This window comes from Anomaloglossus baeobatrachus, chromosome 4 (assembly GCF_048569485.1).
Source record: "Anomaloglossus baeobatrachus isolate aAnoBae1 chromosome 4, aAnoBae1.hap1, whole genome shotgun sequence".
NCBI lineage: Eukaryota > Metazoa > Chordata > Amphibia > Anura > Aromobatidae > Anomaloglossus > Anomaloglossus baeobatrachus.
The window spans coordinates 509,935,943-509,947,552 of NC_134356.1; positions in this window are offsets into that span (position 1 = coordinate 509,935,943).

Genomic DNA, 11,610 nt, shown 5'->3' on the forward strand with positions numbered 1-11,610 from the left:
CGCCACTGCTCAGGCATTATCTTCCTCTGTGGGCTTGGCCCTTGCTGCTTAGGCAGCTCCTGGTTTGCAGGCCGTGTCCCTGCCTTGCTGCTCTGGCAGTAGCTCCTTCTACAGGCCGTGTTCCTGTCCCAGGTGAGCTCCTCGAGTCTCCACTGGACTCACCTGGTTATTGAAAGCACACGTGCGTGGGCACCTCTGTGCTACCCTCGTGCCATATTCTCGTGACTTCCACTGGCACACGTGCGTGGGCACCTCTGTGCTTCCCCGTGCAACAGGTACACCGAGCCGTGTGATCCCTGCCATACAACCCACACGGGTTAGAGCAGACCGGTGTACATAGATCGTCTGTGACATTCCAGACGATCGCTAGCAGCAACCCGCTCACTCTTCACCCACCATAGCAGCGGTCCCTTACACCGCACAGTGGACCTTGACCGGCGGAAGCTGTCCATTCCCCATCTTGGCACGCTTCCCCGGGTCCCCCTCGTAACAGCGCTCGCTGTGAGCGTCAGATGTAGCACTGCTGGAAGCGTTGTGGGACCTTGTGTGGATTACGATGGACCTGTAGGGGTGTTATTGGGGTTAATAAAGTGGTGAAAGTGGATGCTTTTTTGTCTTTATTTCAAATAAAGGATTTTTTGGGTGTTTGTGTTTATTTCCTTTCACTTACAGATTAATGATAGGGTGTCTCAGACGCATGCCATGACTAATATAGGACTTAGTGGCAGCTAAGGGCTGCCATTATTTACCTCATTACCTCAATTGCCACCGCACCAGGGCAATCGGAAAGAGCTGGGTTAAGAGTCGGGACTGTTGCATCTAACGGATGTGGCAATTCGGGGCGGCTGTTGGCTGATATTTTTAGGCTGGGGAGAGCCTAATAATCATAGGCTTCCCCATTCTAAGAATACCAACCCCCAGCTGTGGGCGTTATCTTGGCTGCGCATAAAAATTGGGGAAACCGCACGCTTCTTTTTTTTTTTTTTTTTTAAATTATCTATTTTACTGTACAATATAGACCCGCCCACTGGTGTGTGTGTGTGTGTGTGTGTGTGTGTGTGTGTGTGGAAGAAGAACGAGACGCCGCAAGAGCAGTGTAACAGCCACACCGGTGATTGGAGAGAGAGAGGGAGAATGAATTTATCCTGGAACAATGTGGGTGACACTTGCAAAACGCACAAATTTGATGGCATTCATTTTTCCTCGTGTTTTCCATTCCCTCAGTGATTTCAATGGGTAACAAAACCGCAAGAAGAATGAACATGCTGATTCTTTTTTGTCAGACAGTTAGACAAATAAACTGCAGACAAAAAACTGCAACATGCGTACAGCAAATCTGAATTCTCATAGACTTTGCTGGGAAGTCAAAAGTGAGAACTTGCTGACAACAAAACTGCCCAAAAAAAGCAGCAAAAAACACAGCGTGCACATGTAGCATAACACTGCAGCACAGACAGGCGAGCACAGCAGGGTGAGAACACTGAAATCGCGAACATACTGCCTGCACTTTCAGCAGCAGCTCTGACATATGTGGGAAATTTTTTATGAAGCTCTGCACCACCAAATTCAGCACATGTTCAATGCAAGGGATGTGCGTCAAAACGGCTAGGCCCAGAGCTGCTACGAGATTTTGCCAGTTATCGCAAACCACCAGGCTGGCAGGGGTGTAACTACAGCGGTCGCAGAGGTCACCATCGCGACCGGGCCCAGCAGGTTAGTGGCCCGACACCCACCCTGCAGAGAAGCAGCCGGCTCCTCTCTGTGAGAGAGGAGCTGCGCTTTTAAGTGGCAGACCACGAGGCCGCTATATGCCCGTGAGTCTGTGGTCCCAGTGTCAGCGGTGGAGCAGGGGCCATCTTACCCATCATCGCACACAGCAATGATGAAGAATGGAGAGGAGCGCTCCGCTCCATTCTTCTTCACTCTCCCCCTGTGCCTGCGCTCCAGAGTGGTGATGTCGTCACCGCGCATTGCTGAGCTGAGGCAACAGTGCACAGGATGGGAGGACACTGACCAGAGCAACAGGGGAACAAAGAGAGGTGAGGACTTCAGTGGCTGACATATCTCTTGTGCAATTGTTGTACCGGGGCACAAAGGGGAGGGGGGCCCTCGCAACTAAAGGAGGGCCATGCACCGTAATAAGTATTATATATTTACAGGTTCTGATTCACTGACCAGGAAACTACTGCGAGCAGATGAGCCCCGGAACCAGTTCTGTAAGAGGCCTTTTCTATGTTCCTGAGCAGATCTGCTCAGTGCACTGCAGGTTAATCTGCCCCTCCTACTGCTAAGAGCATGGTAGAAGAAGTCGGGACTTACAGTTCAGACAAAAAACATTACAGTCTTATACTGAAGCTCCAGAAGAAGAGGCTAATGCCGGCGTCACACGGGACGAGCTATCGTGCGATCGCACGAGCGATCGTACCCGCCCCCATCGTTTGTGCGTCACGGGCAATTAGTTGCCCGTGGCACACAAAGTCATTACCCCTCTGTCACACGTACTTACCTCCCGGATGACCTCGCTGTGGGCGGCGAACATCCTCATCCTGAAGGGGGTGGGACTGTCGGCGTCACAGCGACGTCACACAGCGGCCGGCCAATAGAAGCGGAGGGGCGGAGATGAGCGGGACGTAAACATCCCGCCCACCTTCCTGCTTCCGCATTGCCGGCGGGACGCAGGTAAGCTGTGTTCGTCGTTCCCGGGGTGTCACACGGAGCGATGAGTGCTGCCCCGGGAACGATTAACAACCGGCGCACAGAAGAAGAAACGACTTTTTGAAAATGAGCGATGTGTCAACGAGCAACGATAAGGTGAGTATTTTTGCTCATTCACCGTCGCTCGTAGCTGTCACTTGCTACGATATATCAAACAATGCCAGATGTGCGTCACTTACGACGTGACCCCGCCGACATATTGCCCGATATATCGTACCGTGTGACGCCGGCATTAGAGAAACTTTATGCAGATGGGCAAGGAATTGGCTAAAAGACAGGACAAAAAGAGTCGTCGTAAATGGTAAATTCTTTAATTGGGCTATAGTCAGGAGTGGTGACCGCAGGGATCTGTGCTAGGACCGATTCTTTTTAATTTATTTATTAAGCACCTTCTGGATGGATTGAGAGTAAAGTGTCAATCTTTGCTGATGACACCAAACTATGTAGGATATTAAAAACTGACCTTGACAGCACAATATTACAAAAAAATCTGCATAACATATCCACATGGGCAGACACTTAGCAAATGAGGTTTAATGTTGATAGATTTAGAGTAAAGCATTTAGGACGGAGTAATCCTTTTGCTGCATATACATTAAATGGAAGTAAACTCGGGACCAAAGAACTGAAAAAAAGATTTGGTGATTTTGGTTACAAGTAAGCTGAGCAGCAGCACTCAAATCAGCAGCTGCAAAAGCAAACAAGATTTTAGGGTGTTTCTAAAGAGATATAATTTAAATGAGATTTTTTTAACCATAAAAAATCCCCAACAAACCAGCGCTGATAAGACGTTTTTGTGTTTATATTTAACTTGTATTTTATTGCTATCCTTGTTTTAGACAACAGATTTATTCAGCACAATACATACAATTAAACAAACAAATAATGATTGAAAAATACACCACATAAAGTTAAAATAATTACTTGATAATGCAGCAATCAAATACCAGGTGTCTGGTCGCAATGCCCCGGCCGGTGGCAGAAGCGACTATTTAATCCAGTATAGTATATTAAAGGATGTTTCAGGACATATATTATTGAATGCCAGTTGATACTATTGCTGCAACACGATTTTTCAAATACCTAGAGAGTTTTTTCAGAGAGTTTTTTGCCAATCCATAAACAAGAAAGTTTTTGGTAGGAACTTAGATTATGAGCAGCAATTTCAGCGTTCCAAGTGCCCTTAAATGAATTTGGAAATACTGCACTCCAGGATTATAACGGTAATGCGGTAGAGCACCGGCTCATCAAGGTGTCCCAATAGGAATTTACCTGCGGTTAATCTCAGGCATCAACCTTCCATAAGCTGGGTAACTGCACGATACTTTCTCCTCCTGTATGCCTGGAGTCGTTTGCGTGCAGGAGTCCCCTATTTGCGCTCCTAGATCAAACGGAGCAGAGCCGACAGAGCACTAATTCGTGCTGGCTTCCAAGGTATGATAGTTTAAACAAACATGCAGCTTCTCCTGCTCCTTCAGTGGCAGCTTGGGCGTTCGCCTCGTACAAGGCTGGATAGGGGGAGAGGCCACTAGGTTACACTTCACCTCACAGGGTGAGCTGAGCAATGTCCAGATCCGACGCGCGTTTCGGGGGCGTTACCGGTCCCCTTCCTCAAGGATAGCTCAGCTGTTAATTTGGGTGCTACTTATACACAGATTTAATTAGATTTAATTGTACAAAAGTCACCTTCACCAAATACAAAACATTATACCTACTTAGGTATAGACAAAAAGAAACATGTTCCAGCTCACCGCTCTGGTGTGTAAGTCTGAGGAGTAGACCAGCTGATCCTGCACGGAAATCCCAGGCACAAGGGGATAATAGCAGATACAAAGTAACGAAATCCAGCGGATCACAGGCAGATGAATTAAAAACTTTCCTTTATTTTCATCGCTTTAAAAATGGATAGACAGCATCCACAAGGCACAGTTCATCCAACTGCCCATAAATAGGAAAGGATTATTTACAGTTAGAGCAGACAGACTGTGGAATGCTCTACCACAAGAGGTAGTAACACTTAACATTGTGGGTTATAGATAATTTAGTGCCAAAAAATATATAATTGCTGGAAAAAGGTTGACCTTGATGAACTTAGGACTTTTTACAACCTATCCAATTGTGTGATCTTAGTCTGTCATAGATCTAGTTGTATCTGTAAATTGTCTGCTGTGGCAATCCATAAATAACACAGGTCACAAGCATCCATGGATGTCAAGTGTAGATTGCTGCCTGTGTTATGCAGAGCTGTCAGTAGTAAACCTTCTATTAGCTGTGACAACTTTCTCACATGCAAAAGTATGGCAGCACATTTCTAATAATGTATCCGGTGTCTAAATAAAGTTGTACAGTAACTGGCTGTATCCAAATGGTCTGGGGGCACCTCTCACATGATGGCCATTTGCTGCCATGTAGTGATGAGAGGTGGAAAAACAACACTACAGTGTTTAACCCCGTGCTTTACATTTATTCGACAAAAAATCTGCTTTCATTAAAGTCAATGGAGCTATATATATTACTAGCTGTACTACCCGGCTTCGCCCGGGTTAATAACTGCTGTTAACAAAATAGAATGTATTAACATTCCCGGGATAGAATGTATAAATAGAATGTATTAACGCCCGGGATAGTAACTGTCTCTCTGTTTCTCTCCCATTCTCTGTCTCCCCCTCTGTATATATCTCTCTGTCTCTCTCTCTCTTTGTCTGTCTGTCTCTTTCCCTATCTGTCTCTGACTGTCTCTGTCTCTTTCTCCGTCTGTCTCAATCTCTTTCCCTGTCTGTCTATCTATCTCTGTCACTTTCCCTGTCTGTCTCTTTCCCTCTCTTTCCCTGTCTGTCTCTTTCCCTCTCTTTCCCTGTCTGTTTCCCTGTGTCTGTCTCTTTACCTTTCTCTTTCTTTCCTTCTCTGTCTCTTTCCATGTCAGTCTGTCTCTTTGTGTCTGTCTCTTACCCTGTCTATGTCTGTCTCTTACCCTGTCTGTGTCTGCCTCTTTCCCTATCTGTATCTGCCTCTTTCCCTGGCTGCATTGTGACACACCAACATTCCATATAAGGGCGTCGCCCAGGTTAATAACTGCTGTTAACAAAATAGAATGTATTAACAAAAATGTATTCTGCACACAAAAAACACAAAACAAATAGATGGAAATGTAATTATAATATTTGTCTCCCCCTCTGTATATATGTCTCTGTTTCTCTCTCTATCTCTTTGTCTGTCTGTCTCTTTCCCTATCTGTCTCTGACTGTCTCTGTCTCTTTCTCCGTCTGTCTCAATCTCTTTCCCTGTCTGTCTATCTATCTGTCACTTTCCCTGTCTGTCTCTTTCCCTCTCTTTCCCTGTCTGTCTCTTTCCCTCTCTTTCCCTGTCTGTCTGTTTCCCTGTGTCTGTCTCTTTACCTGTCTCTTTCTTTCCCTCTCTTTCCTTGTCTGTCTCTTTCCCTGTCAGTCTGTCTCTTTGTGTCTGTCTCTTACCCTGTCTATGTCTGTCTCTTACCCTGTCTGTGTCTGCCTCTTTCCCTATCTGTCTCTGCCTCTTTCCCTGGCTGCATTGTGACACGCCAACATTCCATATAAGGGCGTCGCCCAGGTTAATAACTGCTGTTAACAAAATAGAATATATTAACAAAAATGTATTCTGCACACAAAAAACACAAAACAAATAGATGGAAATGTAATTATAATATCTGTCTCCCCCTCTGTATATATCTCTCTGTTTCTCTCTCTATCTCTTTGTCTGTCTGTCTCTTTCCCTGTCTGTCTCTGATTGTCTCTGTCTCTTTCTCCATCTGTCTCAATCTCTTTCCCTGTCTGTCTATCTATCTCTCTCACTCTCCCTGTCTATCTCTTTCCCTCTCTTTCCCTGTGTCTCTTTCCCTCTCTTTCCCGGGCTGTCTCTTTCCCTCTCTGTCTCTTTCCCTGTCTGTGTCTGTCTCTTTGTCTGTGTCTGTCTCTTTACCTGTCTGTGTCTGTCTCTTAACCTGTCTCTCTCTTTCCCTGTCTGTCTCTTTCCCTGTCAGTCTGTCTCTTTGTCTGTCTCTTACCCTGTCTATGTCTGTTTCTTACCCTGTCTGTGTCTGCCTCTTTCCCTGTCTGTGTCTGTCTCTTTCCCTGGCTGCATTGTGACACGCCAACATTCCATATAAGGGCGTGGCTGCGCATTCTTCTGAAGTTCTGGCTGCACTGTGGCTCCCAGCTCCATTCGCTTTAATGGAGGCAGGTTTTTTGGCGAATAACTGTAACGCGCGGGGTTAAAATTTCCCCTCAAAACATAGCCTATGACGCTCTCGGGGTCCAGACGTGTGAGTGTGCAAACTTTTGTGGCTAAAAAAAGTAGAAATTAATTCTACAAAAACCGAATTAAGGTCAAAAGAATTCATTTATTAGTTACACAAAGGTAAAAAGATACAGTGTTAAGCCACAAGGCAGGAAAACCAAGCAATAAGACGGTGTCACATGTGAGTAAATACATAATGTGGGGGCAGAGGCTCCATGTAAGACATGCAATTTTGTGTGAGCAGGAAAAGAGGGGAGATCAGAGTTCAGTATAGTATTGTGTGGGGGAGGAGATTCCAGTGCACAAAAGTGAAGCATCAAATGGCAGGAGCGCACTGGCATCACCTCATGTAACCCACACTACAACAAGGTTATAGTTACAAGGAAAATGATGGACAATTACCTGATCACTGAGGAGACCTGGCCCACATGTGACACCAAAACCCCGACGCGCACGTTTCGGCGTCACCCTCCTGACGAAGGTGACCTTCGTAGAGATTACCTGTCTGCTGGGATCACAGACAGACAGCAGGGATCACCTGTCTGCTGGGAGCACACATGGCCCCCATGGACCACCTATCTGTTGGGCTCACATACGGGCTCAGGGATCACCTGTCTGCTAGGCGCACAGACGGACCAAAGGGATCACTTGTCTGCTGGGCGCACAGACGGGCTCCAGGAATCACCTGCCTGTTTGCTGGGAACCCACTGGCTCCAGGGATCACCACCTGTATGCTGGGTGCACACGAGCCCCAGAGATCTGCTGGGCTCACAGACAAGCCCTAGTATTCACCTCTTTGCTGGGCACACACATGGGCCCAAGGTATAATCTGTATCCTGGGCGCACAGAAAGCCCCAAGGGATCATCTGTCTGCTGGGCGCACAGACAGGCCCCAGGGATCACCTGTCTGCTGGGTGCACAGACGGGCCCAAGGGATCACCTCTCTGCTAGGCACACACATGGGCTCAAGGGAGCTTCTGTATGCTGGGCGCACAGATAGGCCCCAGGGATCACCTGTCTGCTGAGTGCACAGACTGACCCCATGGATCACCTGTCTGCTAGGTGCACAGGGGAGACCCAGGGATCACCTGTCTGCTGGATCCACAGACTGGCCCCAAGGATCACCTGTCCGTTGGGCGCACTAAGGTGCCCCAGGGATTTCCTGTGTGCTGGGAGCATAGATGGGCCCCAGGAATCACATCTCTACTGAGAGCACAGATGGCCCCCAGGGATCACCTGTCTGCTGGGTGCATAGAAGGTCCCCAAGGATCACCTGTCTGCTGGGCTCACAGGAGGGCCCCAGGGGTCATCTGTATACTGGGCGCACAGATGGTTCCCTGCGATCACTTGTCTGCTGGGTGCACAGACAGGCCTCATTGATCACATGTCTTTTGGGTGCAGAGGCGGGCCCCAGGGACCACCTGTCTGATGGGTGCATAGATAGGTTCCAAAGACCACCTGTCTGTTGGGCCCATGTGCCCAGGTGATAGGAACCCATGTGCCCAGCAGACAGGTGGCGGGGGGCTCGTGTGCCACCAGCAGAAAGGTGATCTTGCCTAGCAGAGAAGTGGTGGGGGCCTGTGTGCTCAACAAACAGGTAGTGGGGGCCCGTGTGCCCAGCAGACAAGTGGTGGGGGGCCATGTGCCCAGCGGACCGGTGGTGGGGGTCCGTGTGCCCAGCGGAAAGGTGGTGGTGGTCCATGTTCCCAGCGGACAGGTGATATTGCCAAGTGGATAAGTGGTGGTGGCACGTGTGCCCAGCGGACAAGTGATGGGGGCCTGTGTGCCCAGAGGACAGATGATGGGTCCCTTGTGCCTACAGTCGATAGGTGGTGGGAGCTCATGTGCCCAGGAGACAGGTTATCTTTCCTAATGGACAAGTGATAGGAACCCATGTGCCCAGAAAACAGGTGGTGGGGGGCCCGTGTGCTCCCAGAGGACAAGTGATCTTGCCTAGCGGACAGGTGGTGGGGGCCCGTGTGCCCAGCGGACAGGTGGTGGGGGCCCTTGTGCCCAGAGTACCAGTGTGCCCAGCGAACACATGATGGTGGCTTGTGTGACCAAAAGACAAGTGATCTTGCCTAGCGGACAGGTGATAAGGGCCTGTGTGGCCAGCGGACAGGTGGTGGGGGCCCATGTGCCCCCAGTCGACAGGTGGTGGGAGCTCCTGTGCCTAGAGGAAAGGTGATCTTGCCTAATGGACAGACGATAGTAATCCGTGTGCCCAGCAGACAGGTCTTGGGGGGCCCGTGTGCCCCCAGCGGACAGGTGATCTTGCCCAGCGGACAAATGGTGGGGGCCCGTGTGCCCAGCAGACAGGTGGTGGGGGCCGTGTGCCCAGCGGACCTGTGGTGGGGGTACATGTGCCCAGTGGAAAAGTGATGGTGGCCCGTGTGCCCAGTGGACAGGTGGTGGGGTCCCATGTGCCCAGCGGACAGGTGATCTTGCCTAGTGGAGAAGTGGTGGGGGCACGTGTGCCCCAAGCGGACAGGTAGTGTGTGCTCCCAAAAAGCAGATGGTGGGGGCCCGTTTGCTTATAAGACAGGTGATGGTGGCCCGTGTGCCTAGCGGATAGGTGGTGGGGGAACTTGTGCCCAGCATACACGTGGTGGGGGCCCGTGTGCCCCCAGTGGACAGGTGATGGGGGCCCGTATGCCCAGCGGAAAGGTGATCTTGCCTAGCAGTCAGGTAGTGGGGGCCCGTGCCCCCAGTGAACATGTGGTAGGGTTCCAAACGCCCAGCGGACAGGTGGTGGGGACCCGCATGCCCAGTTGACAGGTGATCATAAATAGCTCACAGATAGTCAGGGTATGTGCCCCTAGCACACATGTGGTGGGAGCCCGTTTGCCCAGATGACAAGTGGTAAGGGCCTGTGTGCACAGCAAACAGGTAATCTTCCCTAGTGGATAGGTGATGCAAGCCCGTGTGCCCAGAGGACAGGTAATCTTGCCTAATGGACAGGTGATAGCAACCTGTGTGCCCAGCAGACAGGTGGTGGGGGTCAGTGTACCTCTAGCGGAGAGGTGATTTTGCCCATCAGACAGGTGGTGGGGGCCCGTGTGCCCAGTGGACAGCTAGTGGGGGCCCGTGTGCCCATCAGACAGATGGTGAAGGCCCATGTACCCAGCGGACAGATGATCTTGCCTAGCGGACAGGTGGTGGGTGGACTGTGTGCCCAGCAGACAAGTGATCTTGCCTAGCAGAGTAGGTGGTGGGGGGCCCCTGTGCCCCCAGCAGACAAGTGGAGATGGAGCCCGTGTGCCCAGCGACAGCTGGTGAGGGGGCCCGTGTGCCCAGCGGATAGGTGCTGAGGGCCTCTGTGCCCCCACCAGACAGATGATAGGGTCCCATGTACACCCCGCGGACAGGTGGTGTGGGCCCGTGTGCACGAGCCACAGGGATCACTTTTTTACTGAGTGTACATGTGCCCCAAAGATCACAGACTTGTCTTTGGGGCGGACAAGTGCTGCAGAGATCACCTGTCTGCTGGGATCACAGACAGGCAGCAGGGATCACCTGTCTGCTGGGAGCACAGATGGGTCACAGGTATCACCTGTCTGCTAGACGCACAGATAGGCCCCAGGGATCACCTGTCTGCTTGGAGCACACTTGGCCCCCATGGACCACCTATCTGTTGGGCTCTCAGACGGGCTCAGGGATCACCTGTCTGTTAGGCGCACAGATGGACCAAAGGGATCACTTGTCTGCTGGGCGCACAGACGGGCCCCAGGGATCATCTGCCTGTTTGCTGGGAACCCACTGGCTCCACGGATCACCACCTGTATGCTGAGTGTACACGAGCCCCAGAGGTCTGCTGGGCTCACAGACGGGCCCTAGTATTCACCTCTTTGCTGGGCACACACATGGGCCCAAGGGATAATCTGTATTCTGGGCGCACAGAAAGACCCAAGGGATCATCTGTCTGCTGGGCGCACAGACAGGCCCCAGGGATCACTTGTCTTCTGGGTGCACAGACGGGCCCCAGGGATCAACTCTCTGCTAGGCACACAGAAGGGCTCAAGGGATCTTCTGTATGCTGGGTGCTCAGACGGGTCCCTGCGATCACTTGTTAAAAAACAGAATACTTAAAGTGAAGAGATACAATTACAAACAGACACAAAACCAAGACGTGTAAGGAGGATGATCAAGAAAGGAGTAGAAATGACAGTTCCCACTTTCCTAGCTCAGGAGGTTAGTTATTCTGTAGATATAGCACAGCTAGGCCTCCTTTAGTCTTTCACAGTCCCAAGCTAGGCAGTCAGAGTAGGGAGAGTACATCAGGCTCCAATCGAAGTCTGTTCCCCTGGGGGCAAAGGCTTAGCATTGCTCGTATAGCGGGCAGCAAAAAGAAAAGAGTTGCAGCCAGGTATTGGAGACTGATGGGTTAGGAGTAGGGTCAGAAGGTTAATAAAGTATTTAGGTGGGGACTGTTGAGGAGAGCCTTTCCATTAAATAATTAACCTCTTGACAAGGGATTGTGGGAAATATGTCGATTTGCCTTTCAGTTTTCAGATCATACACATGGATGTCTGCCATTTCCTGTTTTCTATACCTTGCCTGGAACAATGGCCCCAGGGATCACCACCTGTCTACTGGGGGCACACGAGCCCCAGGGATCAACTG